General features: G+C 48.3%; 1 protein-coding gene across 1 annotated transcript in view; it reads right to left on the reverse strand.

Annotated features, from left to right (window-relative positions):
• Mrtf (Myocardin-related transcription factor) overlaps positions 1 to 13,797 on the reverse strand; it is a 285,116-nt gene that overhangs the window by 270,345 nt on the left and 974 nt on the right. The gene's annotated exons all lie outside the window — the stretch shown is intronic.

A 13,797-nucleotide genomic window follows, 5' to 3' on the forward strand; every position in this document is an offset into this window, starting at 1 on the left:
TTTCGAAAGTGAATGCCGGTATGCAGCCTAGCCTCAGAGATCCGAGCGAGAAATGACACGATTACATGAACGCATGACAGCTCTGCGGCCTTGGCGCCAGCTTGCACACGTATCTTTCATTTCCTGTCGCGTGATACATCCTCGTAAACCACTCCGCTGTTTTGACTCACCGCAGTTCGCCCGCGAAAACTTGCGGCTGTAGCGACACCTATATCAGATTTTTTTTTTACCTTTAAAAACTCATAAAAAGAATTTTCGGTGAAAGTAGGTCTTTATCACTATAGAACGCGTAATCTTTCTACAGCGACCAACTTCGATTGGCCCTCAGCGTCTCTTTGACACCTATTGGAATTAGTGTGAATCCGCTAGCCGATTCATTATTACTTTTTTTGACACCCACATTTTCACACCCAACAATTCTGGACAATACCATTATTTCAACGAGAACCAGTTTATGAAAGGAATGTTTTCATATATTGTAAAATGCTATTACAACAATCAATATATTCGTAGATCTCCCGTGAGCAGGCTTGATTTTTTTTTTTGCTATTAACGTTTTTTGCTGTCGTCAAAAGCGCTCCCCATTGGTTGTCTATGGCATCATTAAATGCTCGGTGCGAGTGATGGAAACATTTTAAAAGATTTTGCTACATAACAGAAGTATGAACCGTTACCTTCAATATTTCCATAACAGCACTTTACGATACTTCAAATTCAAAATTTTTGTCCAAGAATATTGTACACGAATGCCTTCATTGAATCCAACCATATTTGAGAGCACCTGAGGAGAAGGAAATGTCACGACTTTGACCATACTCCCTAGATAGCAGCACAAGCTATAAATGCTGCTGAGAACGAACTTTTTAAATAAACTATTATAAATCTTCTATACCATGGCTGCCACGGCTGCGATTCTGTTGTCCAATATTATTGACGAAATTGTATATCGCTGAGTCTCCCGGGGTTATTGTCACGTAGTGGTGACGGGAGTACAGGCAGTGAGGAACACGGCGAAAAAAAATTCAGGGGGCACTTTGGCTCTCTAAAGTGCTGCAAGGCGAAAGCCTTTCCTGGCGCACAGTTTGTTATTGTTTACTTTTTATTTTTCATATATTTTTATTTTTGCTCTTTTTCTTGTTTTTATTGGTTTTATTGTTATTTTCATCTCTTATTTTTGTTTTTATTTTTGTTTATTTTCCTATTTTCATTTTCCTTTTCTTTACTTTATTCCTTTTATTTTATTTATGAAACCTATGCATTAACTAGATGCGCCTTCATTGATACTGGAACCTTGAGCGTTCGTGGCGGAGTGGTAGCGTCTGCTCTTCAAATGCCAAAGGCTCTGGTTCGATTCCCACCCTCGGCAGAGTTTCTTTTTAAGCAGTGACGCCGAAAGGCGGACAAATCTGCCGACGCGTCTGTCGACATTCCTGCCGACGCGTCTGCTAACGACAGTATGAGGCATTAAAAGCTTTCGCCTTAATATTTCTAAAAGCAAACTGTTTACGGGGCTGACCGGCGCCCACAGTTGACTGAATCACTCGGCGGCGCCGAAAGCAACAGGCGTGCTTGGCGGTCGTCGAACCGAACGCCCGCCGCTCTCGGCAGTGCTCAATAGCGAACTTTCGAGATACGGCCTGCAAAGTTACCACAGCGTCCTGTAACAACGTAGAGTCGGCTCCGCCTGGATGAGATCAATAGAGATAAATCTGGCCGCGTCTTGCATCAGAAACGAAGCGAGAAAGCGGCGTGCCGGCAGCTTTGAAGAATGAACAAACGCTTCAAACATTTACGGCATTACTACCCTCTCAAAGAAGCATCGACCCGGAGCTGTAAAACATATAAAGGGATTAGAAACGAATTAAACGGACTTTGCACAATAAACACCGAGAGCTGGAAACCATGTTGGAAACAAAGCGTCCATTAGCAAGGGCTTTAGACGGACGGCATGGACAACTTCTGGGTCGTACGCGGCGTCTTTGTGTAGTGTGCGTTTTAATTTAAGAGAAGCAGAACACTCGGTAGTACGTCTCTAGTTTCAAGGCAGAAAGGCACGAAGGAAACTACGGATGCAGATACCACGACAGGCGGTAAAAAAAAAAAAAAAAACTTTGAAGAAGTAGGCGAGTCCACTTCAGAACACATCATCATCATCATCAGCCTGACTACGCCCACTGCAGGGCAAAGGCCTCTCCCATGTCTCTCCAATTAACCCTGTCCTTTGCCAGCTGCGGCCACCGTATCCCCGCAAACTTCTTAATCTCATCCGCCCACCTAACTTTCTCCCGCCCCCTGCTACGCTTGCCTTCTCTTGGAATCCACTCCGTTACCCTCAAGGACCAGCGGTCATCTTGCCTGAACACGAAAAGGCCCCCAAAGCTCCAGTTAACCAAGACAATGCGTTCCTTAACCGTGCAAATTTAGAAGGTTTAATTTGGTTTATTGGGGTTTAATGCCCCAAAGCGACTCATGCTATGAGGGACACCGTAGTGGAGGGCTCCGGAGATTTCGACCACCTGGGGTTCTTTAACGTGCACTGTGTTAAGAGTGGACAACGTGGTCCTGAGAGCCGGGTGTGTCTCATCGCAAAGCAAGGGATATGACGAGGCCTGGCGCCGGCGGCAGAAGCATAGACGACGACGGCCGGGGCTGTTGCTCTCCAAATCACCTAACCGATCGAAGGACGCTGTCTACCACGGGCCTGGGAGAAATTACTGACAAACGAGTGTCGTCGTTAGGCAACGATGTGGCGAGAACTTGGGACAGCAGCAGCAACGCTGGAAGCAGAGATGCACATGAAGCACGGCGGACAGCGGTATACGTTGGCCGAGTCGGCCTTCGGCTCACCGAACGGGATGATGCTACGCAAGGTCACGCTGAGCGAGGCTGCTAATTGAAAGACGCTGTGTCGAAGGGGTCTCGTGCTTCGGCCATCCGGCGGGGGAGTTCGAGAAGGTTCAACCACCTGCGAGGAGTCTGCGGGATTCTGCTTTCCCACGGAGGCAACGCACAGAACACTTGCGGCAGTGGTCAAGGTGACGCATCTGTGTTTGATGACTGTCTTCCCCTTCTCATCCCCCGAGCTGTGAGAGAGCGAGAGAGCTTCAGCACCGCCCCGTGCCGTGGGTGGTACCGCCAGCGTCATCAATGGCCCATCCGATTGGACAACGTTATTCGAACCAAGTTCCCCAGTCAGGGATCTAGGGAACGCGAACCGTATTTAACGGGATGTTGTTGTGTGATCGGGGCATTCGATATTGCATGGCATTCGATTCTCATCTGTAAATATGTAGAATAAACCCTCCTGTACAGTTTCCTCGATAACGCAGTCCGACATCGTCATTCGGAGCCGGTACCTGCGGGGCTAAACGAGTTAGTCATCTCCAGGACCCCTCCGTCTTCAACTCTGGTTCCAGCGGTGGGATAGAAGCCCCATCTTTAACACTGGTTCCAGCGGTGGGCTTGTGGCCCCGTTCCCAACACTGGTTGGCAGCAGCTGGGATGGACCGTGCGACATCGTACTTTCTCCACGGGTGAGCGTTTTGGCTTTTGCTATGGGATTCGCCAGGCTTTAAGATTCAGAGAATAATCTTCACTGGGAATCAGGGCTTTGTCGTTTGAGAGGGGTTATTCTCAAGGCATTGTTGTGTTAGCAGAGCCAAAGCGGAGAAGGCGTTGTCATGGACCTAATGAGGTTGTACAAGTCGGACTTGCTGTTGATATGCGAGGAACTGTCGGTTGAAGTGCCTAGCAAATTAACCAAACTTGAATTGGGCGAATTCATTCTTAAACAGGTCAAGAATAACGATCAACTGCTGGTAGATACGTGGAATTTGGTACAAGGGGAAAAAGCCCGCAAAGTAAAACCCGACCAGGAGGCTAAAGAGAAAGCCGAGCGGGAGAAAATAGCAGCTGATCGGGAGTGGGAAAAAGAGAAGGAACGGCAACGGCAACAGTGGAAGGTTGAAATTGAAACAACGAAACTAAAGATATTAGAAGTTCAAAACGAAATACGAAGAAAGGGCGGTAGTGTGAGAGCCGGAAGTCCTGAAAGAGCAAGCGATGCTTATGAAATAGGTCCGCAGATAAGACCCGAAAAGTCTGTGACCGTAGCCGCGTTGGTAAATCGCGACACCACGAGGGAAGTGGCAGAGAACGCGTTCAACCGGTGCGGTGGTCCAAGAGAAGCCGCAGAATCCGAGACCGTGTCCGGAGAAGTTGGACGTAATGCTAAGAGAGAGCATTCCGAGATAGCGTCTAAACTACACGAGTGCGAGGATTCTCCTCCAAGTGAGGTAGGAGTGGCAATGGACAGCTTTGTCGGGACAGTTACGAGCGCGACCCTTTCAGTAGAGTCGATACAGGCGTCAAACCGGCAGAACCGCGAAAAGGGAGATTTTCCTAGCGAGAAAGGTTGCGAAGTTGAAACAGCGGAAACCCCTTTTGAGAGTAACAACCGCGGTAAGAGCGAATTGGAATGTCACAGTGGCTTCAGTGGCAAAGGCTCCGGAGAGGCTACCTTGGTAATACTGGCACAAGAAGAGTGCGAGGCTGCCGAGGAAAAGGATAGCCATAAGAGCCAGGCGGGCTCAGTTGTAGCTGAGCACTGCAGTAGAGAGAATGGCGCGCAGAGCGACAGCCAAGCGGGCTCAGTTGTAGCTGAGCACTGCAGTAGAGAGAATGGCGCGCAGAGCGACAGCCAAGCAGCGGGCTCAGTTGTAGCTGAGCACTGCAGTACAGAGAATGGCGCGCAGAGCGACAGCCAGGCGGGCTCAGTTGTAGCTGGGCACTGCAATGTAGAGAATGGCGCGCAGAGCGACAGCCAGGCGGGCTCAGTTGTGGCTGAGCACTGCAATGCAGAGAATAGAGCGCAAAGCGACAGGTACGCGGTAGAGGACAACTCCCTAAGGAATGAGCCAGGGATCTCAGGGGCAGTTTCATGTCCGTCTGTCAGCTGCGTGGAGCTGGCACTCTGCTGCGAAGGCACAGAGGCCAGTTTGGAATTTGAGAAAATTTTCCAAAGTGCGACTGAGAAACTAGAGAGAGCTAGTTGCGATCAGGAGACGCACGCGGCACAGTCTAGGCGCAGAAAAAGGAAAAGGGCAAGAACCAAGAGAAAGCGGATCAAATTCAAAGCCCTAAATTCGGTTGCGCAGACAGGGGCGAAAGAAAGAAATGCGGTGGAAGGAAAGGCGAAGCCTTCCCGCGTTGCGCCTCGCAAACTTAAGCTTGCAGTTACTGGTCAGGCGGCACGCGAGTCAAAGGCTGACCGCAGTAATGAAAAGGGGAGAGCACGTCTTCCAAGCAAAACAGGCGCGAAGTGCTTCAAGGGGCATCGGCCTGTAAGAAAGCCTAGACCGCGCCGTCCGGACAAAAAGCCAGTTAGAAAGAAGGCAAAGCGGCCCAAGAGATCAGAAGGCGCAAGGTTGCGCGGCACTCAGCGCATGCGAACGCAGGCGTCGAACAACCGAGACGACACATGCAGGCGGGTTCGGCGGGCGCACTTGAAGGGGAATCGTCCCTCACTTTTGGCACCCCATTCTAGGAAGCACGCAGGACGAAAGGGTGGCCGAGCTTCCTGCTTGTGGCGAGAACAGGGAGCAGCTTCTCGCGCTGGTCACTGCTTGTCGTCCGGAGTCGGTTATCGACATGATAGGAGCGACCGAGGTTTTCGGAGAGCCTCGAGGGGGCGCGGAAACGACAGGGAGAGTCGAGGATCGTTTTTTTCTGCAGCCTTTTGTCACGAGTTGACCGCAGTACAATCAGTCAAAGCGCGACCGCGGAGGGCGCGTCTGAAAGACTAATCCTTTCAACTCGGCGGCGGGGAGTCAGCTTTCCCCCCGCGTGGCGATTTGAAGTAGCTGTTTTTTTTTATTCCTCTTTTTTTTTGTGTGTGTTTATGAAATCAGGCAGGGAAAGGCTACTTTTAGAGTTAAAACAAGTTGATCGGAGGTTACTGTTTTTTTCCTTACCTTAGAAAGGATAGGGCGTCACTGAGTTAGAAATCACAGGTGTCGATTTCACACGCTACCAAGAGATAACGGCACTCACGGGAGTGCAGCTCGCGTAGAACTACGCTTAGAGTCGCGTAGACGGAGATTTGATCCCTTAATTGTCTGACACCTTACCAAAGGGAGCCTCACTGACATACACTGAAATGACCGAAGAGAAAACTCGTCTGGGGGAAGCGCTCGTGTCCAGACCTTTGATTCGGGCCACTTATTTTGTTAAAGAAGTTCAGTGTGACGCCAGTGATAGATAGAGGACTGGGTGCTATTTTAAGTCAAGTTGGCGACTGCCACGAAGAGCACCATGTTCAGTACATCAGCCGCAGGCTGACATGTAGAGAAGCGTTAAGCGTTTTAGACAAAGAGCGCGCGTTTGGTTTAGGCGGCACAGATGTTGTCGGGTTACCAGAGCTACTTGAACGGCGCAAAGTTCATATTTGAGACTAATCATCGTCTCAAACATGCTTATGACAGTTTTGTCCCCCCAAAAATGGTCGCTTGCTTAGACGGAGTCCTGCTCTCCAAAAACAGAATTTCTCGATGCGTTTCAGGAAGGGAAAACCGCACGGAAATGCTGATGGATTCAGCCGATTGTTGTAGACAGGAGTACTTGGTAGGACCACCTACTGTGTGTGGGTTTTTATTTTTAACCTTGGTCCAAGCAGTCCGTCTTTGGCGATTTCAAAGGGGATATATTGCGCTTTCTCGGCCCCAAAATTACGCCAAAATTCAGTCATGTTTAAGTAAACATTTGTTGTCATTGTGGGAAGCCTGGTGGGTCTTTGGCAAATTCCGAGCGCTTGCTTGTGGGTCAGTGCCCTGTCTCGTGGAACAGTCCACTGATGCCATTCTTTGTTGAATGTTCGAGCTTGGATGCCATTTCTGGAAACCAGCCCTTCCACCCGACTCCGGCCTCATCTCTTCCTGCCCAGCGGTCGTGAACGCTGGCCATTCGAGATTTTTCGGGCCGCGGACGAGCTGTTAAGAGTGGACAACGTGGTCCTGAGAGCCGGGTGTGTCTCATCGCAAAGCAAGGGATATGACGAGGCCTGGCGCCGGCGGCAGAAGCATAGACGACGACGGCCGGGGCTGTTGCTCTCCAAATCACCTAACCGATCGAAGGACGCTGTCTACCACGGGCCTGGGAGAAATTACTGACAAACGAGTGTCGTCGTTAGGCAACGATGTGGCGAGAACTTGGGACAGCAGCAGCAACGCTGGAAGCAGAGATGCACATGAAGCACGGCGGACAGCGGTATACGTTGGCCGAGTCGGCCTTCGGCTCACCGAACGGGATGATGCTACGCAAGGTCACGCTGAGCGAGGCTGCTAATTGAAAGACGCTGTGTCGAAGGGGTCTCGTGCTTCGGCCATCCGGCGGGGGAGTTCGAGAAGGTTCAACCACCTGCGAGGAGTCTGCGGGATTCTGCTTTCCCACGGAGGCAACGCACAGAACACTTGCGGCAGTGGTCAAGGTGACGCATCTGTGTTTGATGACTGTCTTCCCCTTCTCATCCCCCGAGCTGTGAGAGAGCGAGAGCTTCAGCACCGCCCCGTGCCGTGGGTGGTACCGCCAGCGTCATCAATGGCCCATCCGATTGGACAACGTTATTCGAACCAAGTTCCCCAGTCAGGGATCTAGGGAACGCGAACCGTATTTAACGGGATGTTGTTGTGTGATCGGGGCATTCGATATTGCATGGCATTCGATTCTCATCTGTAAATATGTAGAATAAACCCTCCTGTACAGTTTCCTCGATAACGCAGTCCGACATCGTCATTCGGAGCCGGTACCTGCGGGGCTAAACGAGTTAGTCATCTCCAGGACCCCTCCGTCTTCAACTCTGGTTCCAGCGGTGGGATAGAAGCCCCATCTTTAACACTGGTTCCAGCGGTGGGCTTGTGGCCCCGTTCGCAACAACTGACATCGCACAATACACGGACCTCTAAAATTTCGAGTTTTTTAGCACAGGCGTACGGCTAGTAACGCCAGTATACGGTAACTCGCTGCAGTTGCTACCTGCCTTTGACACGCGCTTACCGTATTTACCGTTCGACGGTGCTAAAGTTCTCCGCTGTTAAATGAACTCACGACATAGCTCTTCGGCCTTTGTGCCCGCTTGCGCAGAGTCGCGAGTGCCGAGTATACACTGCGTGATATCGGTCGCTTCCTGTCGAATGAAACACCCTGATATCACTCCCACTATACGTATACTCACTTGCGCAACGACCGAGCACCTCCGAGCAATGCCGACAGGAAACGCGCGTCAAGCGTTCCGCGAGCAATTCTATCCGTGCCGGTACTGCACTGATGGTTGACCGATCATGCGGCTGAATGATCAGCCTATGTATACTTGATTCATGAATAGATAGATCATCATACTTCGACATACAGGGTGTTTCACCTAAGACTGCGCAATTTTTTAATATAGGCTTTTAGGCTTAGAAGAGCGCTTTTTTTCGGCATGCCGTTGTTAGTGGTGTAGTACGCCAGAATGCAGCTGAGATGAGCTAACTATCTGTAACATGATGGTTAACTAATACTGAATAGTAGCTTATAAACTATTACTATTGGGCTCCTTAACCATTAAGAAGCGTATAGTCCACCGTATAGCGTATAGTCGCGCCATCGAGGTCGCATCGATCAATCACACAACATTATTTTATTCCCTTGATTGAAACCTCTTCCTTCGGGAATTCTCTAATATAATGCATGCCTCATATTGGACCAATATCTCCCGGTATTGATGAATTAGACTTCCCTCGAGCATCTGCTAGCCGTTCTGGTTAGCTAAGAGATGGTTTATTGGTTTATTAGGGTTTGTTTGTTTATGGGGTTTAACGTCCCAAAGCGACTAAGGCTATGAGAGACGCCGTAGTGGAGGGCTCCGGAAATTTCGACCACCTGGGGTTCTTTAACGTGCACTGACATCGTATAGTACACGGGCCTCTAGAATTTCTCCTCCAAAGAAATTCCAGCCGCCGCGGCCTTTTATTAGGGTTTATCGTCCCAAAGCGACTCTGGTGGTGAGGGACACCGTAGTGAAGGGCTCCGGAAATTTCGACCACCTGGGTTTCTTTAGCGTGCACCGACATCGCACAGTACACGAGCCCCTGGAATTTCGCCTCCATCGAAATTCGGCCGCCGCGGCCGGAATCGAACCCGCGTCCTTCGGGTCAGCAGCCGAGCACCGTAACCCCTGAGCCACCGCGGCTGGTGCTAACTAGCGGTAACATGATGGTTAACTAATACTGAATAGTGAACTTATAAACTATTACTATAAGCGTATAGTCCACCGTATAGCGTATAGACGCGCCATCGAGATCGCATCGATCAATCACACGACATTATTTTATTCCCTTGACTGAAATCTCTTCACTGAGGAATTCCCTAATATAACGCATGCTTCATATTTGACTAATATCTTCCGGTATTGATGAATTAGACTTCCCTCAAGCATTTGCCAGCCGTTCTGGTTAGCTAAGAGAACGGAGTGAATGTCCCACACAAATAAGACCCGGACGAATTTTTTTCTTCGACAGCAAATTTTATGAGAAAACTGCCCAAATTTTTCTGTGCATTCGTACGGCCATGCTCAGGTGAACGGCTAAGTAAGGACGAATTATGGACGACAACATATTGAATATCAAACAGCTAACCTTCTCAATAAAATAGAAGAATTAACTGATCTGAGTGCTAATGTCTCCAAGAACACGCTTAGAGCTCAGCTGCTGGAAAATAACTTGGAATTCAATTAATCTGCCATGTTTCTGTTCATAGTTTGTATTTTTTTGGGAGTGCATTATCGTTTTGAATCTTGCTGGTGAGTGTTGCTATTATGATGTTGCTATTATGTTGTTGCTAAACTTGCACCAACCATGTTCAGAATTGTGTACATTTGCATCTTCTGAGGATTTTGTGTTTGCATGTACGATTTATTGTTTGCTGCATACGCTTTTTTTTTCGTTACATAATTTATTTACCCTTTTCTTTCCCTCAGTGCTGTGACATTTTCTTATTTCCCCCCGAAGATATTGGTGTGGCACTTTTCGCATAAATCTATGTTAAATGACTGTTTGTGCCAAACTGTGTGCGGGGCAAGAGCCATCGTCAGGCGTTCCGCCTTTTGCTCTTGCTCCTCTTTCTGTATCAGAAAGGAAACAAATAAAATCAAAATCAAACCAAATGATTTCAACCTTAGACTCCTATGATGCATTTATTTCTAAAAATCCAAAGGTCGAGTGAGATGGTGCGCACCCATCTTCGGAAGTCTCCCTTCACGCTCGCCCTAGAAATACACGGGATCGCCGATGCCATCACATACTTTGCCACCCTATCCCCCGCCCCTCAATACGTTGTCTATACAGACTCGCAGGCAGCTCTGCGTGCCTTCCATGAAAGAGCCCTCCCTTTCCCTACCCGATCGGCCTTAGATGCCGCCCTCTTAGCATTAAGCCCACGACCGGTGACCCTTCGGTGGATCCCTGGTCACATGGGCATCCCCGGCAATGAGCTGGCTCACCAGCTTGCCTGCGAAACTGTACACCGGGCGCCGGGGATCCCATGGACGAGCCCACCGACGGAGCAGGCGGTCAGGGCTTACAGACACACTGTCGACGAATACTACACGCAGCAAAAATTAGACTTAGCTGATTTACCGCCACCGCACCCATCCTTATCGATCCGTGAAGCTCGCATTCTTCGCCGAATACAGTTTATTCTCCTACGTACACCAGCCAAGCTTTATCTGTACCGGCACACTTCCACACCTCAGTGCCCAAACTGTCCACACACATATGCAGACATAGAACACTGCCTTACACAATGCCACGTAGCCTTCCAGTCCCCCCCCCCTATCCTTACCCGCCACCCCCACCGTGGCCCATCTGGCTTGCCTCCTGGGACCTGAACCTGCAACGCGCCCTCGTCACCTTAGCCCAGGACCTATTGAACGCCTAACATAAAGGCTGTTAATAAAAAGTGTCACACCACCACCACCGCATAACTTAACACAAAATACGAAAAATAATGTAAGCATCCATTCCAATCAATTCTTTTAGAATGAATATGGACCAACTGGCTCAACATTCAGTTTTGTTAAAGGTGGCTATTACTGGAAGTTGTCCTTTCCGTTGATCAGTGAGCATGTCCCATCGCTTCGAAATACTCTTTTTTCCTTCTGGTCTTGCGCGCAGTGCTCAGGAAATGAGTAGAGATCCTACTTTTTCTCGTTTCACGTATGCGCTTCACAACGAATAACAGGCAACGGCGGCTCCAGGAAGCGCCGAACTGCTTTAAATCATTAAATTTTCACGTTCACGTTCGCAGAAAAAGACAACACGACAACGTTTCAGGGAAGCTGCTTTCCTGCGTGCTCTGCGGCTGTCGTCACTTCCTGCGGAAGTTGCGTTGAAGTTGGTCTCCCGAGAATGACGCAACTACTCCATAGCTTCTCTATACTAAACTATACTGGGTTTTCCACCTAAGACTCTATAAAATTTTTAAAAATAGGCTTTTTGAGTCAGAACATCCCTGCTTTCGGCATAGCATTGTCAGCGGTGAAGTACATGAGGTGCTAACAGGCAGGCTCGTTGACTAATATTGAACACTTATTAACTATTAATGTTGTTAGGCTACTTACTTATTTACTGAGATGCGTGTAGCCCACCGTATGCAGTATCCATATCACTTTTTAGAATTTCGAAAATGCGATTACCCTCGGCGCTGTGACCCAACAAATTTTCGCTGTTTCGACGAGTTGCGTGCACTGGAGAGGTTGCTTTGCCTGCAAGCTTCTCGAAAGCGCATGTATTCTGGCGCAACCTAGCCGAAATTTGTTGAGTTGCAGCGCCGAGGGTAACCGTGCTTTCGAAGTTCTGAAAACTGATATGGATATTGCTTATGACGGGCTACACGCATCTCAGTAAATAAGAAGCCTAACATTAATAGTTAATGAGTTAACTGTTCAATATTATTAAGCAGCCTGCCAGATACCACGTCTTAGCTCTATTCTGATGCACTTCGAACCCACCGCGGTGGCCCACTGGTTACGACGCTCGGCTGCTGTCCCGAAAGACGCGGGTTCGATCCCGGCCGCGGAGGCCGAATTTCGACGGAGGCGAAATTCTAGAAGCCCGTGTACTGTGCGATGTCAGTGCACGTTAAAGATCCCCAGGTGGTCGAAATTTCCGGAGCCCTCCACTACGACGTCCCTCATAGCCTTAGTCGCTTCGGGACGTTGAACCGCAATAAACCAATCTGATGCACTTTGCCCCTGACAATGCAACACCAAAAAAAAAAAAAAACACTATCTCGGAAAGCTTTTTTTTTATTTGCGCAAAGTCTTATGCGAAACACCGTGTATACACTCACCAGACAAACAGTAAGCTAGTGCCTCAAGTACACTAACGCAATTCAACCCGCGCCAGCAAACTCTATTTGCTCTTTGTCATACTGGAACATTTTGGCATTAAAGGCACAGCCTATTATCCACTTGCTTCTCGCGGTAGGACAGCCAGGCTTCAACAGCTTCCACAGATTTTTCTTTTAATTCATCATTTTTTTTTCTTTTCATGCATCCTATAGTAAGCAGACCATCAAATAACTTGCCACGCAGCTCAAACCATCCACCCTAGCGCAATGCACAATCCCCTGCAAGCCTCTTCCTTTACTTTTCAGCCGTCATTTCACTTGCCGACAGTCCGAGAATAGAATGACCTGCACACCCGAGCTGCCACATTTGTCGACCCGCTGAACTTCAAGAGGACCACTGACGCAACTTCAGTCAGTGAACCGTTTCACTGTGACTGAGGACTGCTTTTAGGTCAGTTGGTTTTTTTTTTTTTAATTTCCAGCCACTTCTACTGCATTCGACCAAAATGAGAAATTCGAAGATGAAATAAAACTAACAAAAAAACAGGTCCGCTGCAGCAGAGTGTTTCGTTTCTTTTTTAACGAACGATTAGTTTGAAGGCGGGTTTAGTTCATGCGATTGCTGGTGGAATGACTACAGCTGCGACGAGTCTGTTGATTAAATGGTTGAGTAAATGGAAGGCGACTTTGTCAAAAAAATTTTAATTTCTTTAAATCTAAAGCATAATGGCCCACATTTGCTAGTGCACACTGCAAGTCGCATAATCACACTTACGCTGCACATATGTATTCAACGATGCATGAATTCGGGGGTGGGGGGCAATGATTATTTTTTTTCGTTAATATCGCCTTCCATTTACTCCTGACGGCACCTGTACAGACGTGTGCAATATAAGATGCAGCAAAGTTTGAGCATTCGTTTATTGTTCACTCCTTATGTGTGACAATCAAAGCTTTCCTTTTTTCGGTTTTGTAACTAGTTTTCCTTCCGGCGCATAAAATCCACAAGTCATTCCCAAATTTAGTGCAGAAATAACCAGAATATTCGCAAATTTATGCCAAGTGTTTGTTGCCTCTCAAACTCCTGCTGACTGCGCCGCGACAGATGCTATCTATGTTAACGCATGGTTTAATATGAACGCTTCTACTTCCTTAACCATAAAGCATTTCACGCCTCTAGCCTTTTCAGGGCGCCGAGATACTGTTGCAACGTTTTCAGCATCCAGTAGCTTGAAAGCGTAACAATAAATTTTTGTGTGCTATGTGCCACACAAAGGAAAAAAAAAAAACTACTTTCAACATTTGCCGCTTTTATTACTGTTTGTTTTTATTCTCTGGCAGGGGCATTTCCTGCTGTGGTCTAAAAAGAACAACGAGACGTTTAGGCCGGTATTTCGCTAGGAAAGAGGAACCAGC

Source organism: Amblyomma mixtum, chromosome 4, assembly GCF_055824585.1.
Source record: "Amblyomma mixtum isolate Tamu chromosome 4, ASM5582458v1, whole genome shotgun sequence".
NCBI lineage: Eukaryota > Metazoa > Arthropoda > Arachnida > Ixodida > Ixodidae > Amblyomma > Amblyomma mixtum.